Below are 1,956 nucleotides of genomic sequence, written 5' to 3'. Positions count from 1 at the left end.
AGAGACTGACTTCGACTTTTTTTCATTTGCCATCTACGTATGTCGTTCTCTGAGAAGTAGACTTACAATTTTCCTTGACGCAGATTAACGGGGTTTTTTTCATTTATTGTTAAGGGCGCCTCATTAGATGGGTGGCTGGAGGTGCTTTGGTGTGATTTGCTCCTTTTTTCCTATCAAACATCTATTGTCATTATCTCTCCTCGTCGTTTCTTTATACGTTACCCTCTATTTCATCATCTCTGATCTTCGGCACTCATAGTATGACCTACTTGTTACAAAGTGCCGTAAAATTCTTACTAAAAACTAAACTAAAAAAACAAACGGTCATTAGAGTAATATTTTTGATACAACACGATGGACTCCACACCCATTAACCTCCGTTTATATCCATATAGAATCATTTGTTAACCTGAGACGATAAAGTTGTTTGCATTTCCCTAAACCGTCTTCGCTTGGTCATTCATGAACTGGACGACCAATAAGAGGTCTAGCCTGCTATAAAGTTTATAATAAACCATACATTCTGTGCCATGGCAGTTCTATTTAGTTGATCATCGAGAACTTACATCCATCATGATGTCTATCTCCCTTTTGCTTGACATAATATATCATTTTTCTTTTCTAGCCCCAGTTAGACAGAACGATACACACTAACAATTATAGCATCGGATTTTGTCACCAATCTAGCCCTATCTATTGGAAACAATTTCTTTCTCTCGCTCTCTCTCTCTCTCTCTCTCTCTCTCTCTCTCTCTCTCTCTCTCTCTCTCTCTCTCTCTCTCTCTGTCTCTAATTTTACGTTTTTCAAAAAGTGACAACTTGAATCACAAAGTGGCCCCGATCAGATAAGTGACGTAACTGAGAAAATGTTATCTCACCAACTTACAACGGCAAATCTTTGATATTAAATTATTAATTTCAGCTGTGTTTTGTAAGGAGAAAGTGTTGTCATAATCCTAGAAACGAGTTTAACTATACTTGAGTTCCATTTGATATATCATTAGCCTTTTTCTTTTTAAACGTAAGTGTAGATACTTCTGTCACTATCAAAAAGACAAAATTCTCCTTTAGAATAATTAAGAGCCTACATTTAGATTTCCGACCGCTCACATACCAATGTATTTGATGAATAGATTACGTGGTAGCGCTGATTAACCGTAACGTCAGATTTGAAGCGGTCAGATGAAACAAAATTACTTCGATCCTTATTAGGATAAACAGGGAACTTATCTGGGGAACCACAATGCTGGTTATCGAAACAAGGATCATTCAATTTCCCGTTGCCCCCCCCCCCCTACAACCAACCCCATCTCCCTGTCCCCACACCCCAAGCCTATCACTTCTCCCATTATATCCAAAAATGTGTTCCCCATCAAGGCTATTCTCTTTCAGGGTGAAAGAGCATTTCACTGGTGTTGAAGGCACCCCTATTTGTTCCAGCGGGGAAAATGAGGGACAAAGAAATGGAAGCGCTTCGATTTCTTGATCATCCGCTCCAAGCAAATGCGATATGATGAGCCGGCTGCCTGCAGGTGGCCTGCTGTGGTCAGAATGATTCATACTGGACACTATCGGGCTTGGTGAAGAACTGCCCGTAGTTAAGTACGGTCATGCTCGAGTGGACCAGCCGGACCTCAGGACTCTTGCGATCCCAGCAGTAAAAGTAAATCATTGTGCACTCTCCACATTTTTTATGTTCATTGCATGCAGCTTTATGCATTGTAACAAACAACGGCTTGGACCACACAGACAATTATTGAGATGTTTTTACTATGAGGGCGAAAAGCTCATTTATTGTATCTCTATTCTTTTTTTTTTCAGCTAGCTTTCGAAATATTGCTGTATCTTCAACTCATGAATCTATTTTTACAGATCCACATCAAGGAAGAAGTTATGAGGATAACAATTTTCATTTAGATTCTAAGTGTTCATTTTTAGCACAAAAACATCAATGAC

The sequence above is a fragment of the Aplysia californica genome, unplaced genomic scaffold (assembly GCF_000002075.1).
Source record: "Aplysia californica isolate F4 #8 unplaced genomic scaffold, AplCal3.0 scaffold00006, whole genome shotgun sequence".
NCBI lineage: Eukaryota > Metazoa > Mollusca > Gastropoda > Aplysiida > Aplysiidae > Aplysia > Aplysia californica.
This window is presented reverse-complemented; position numbering follows the sequence as displayed.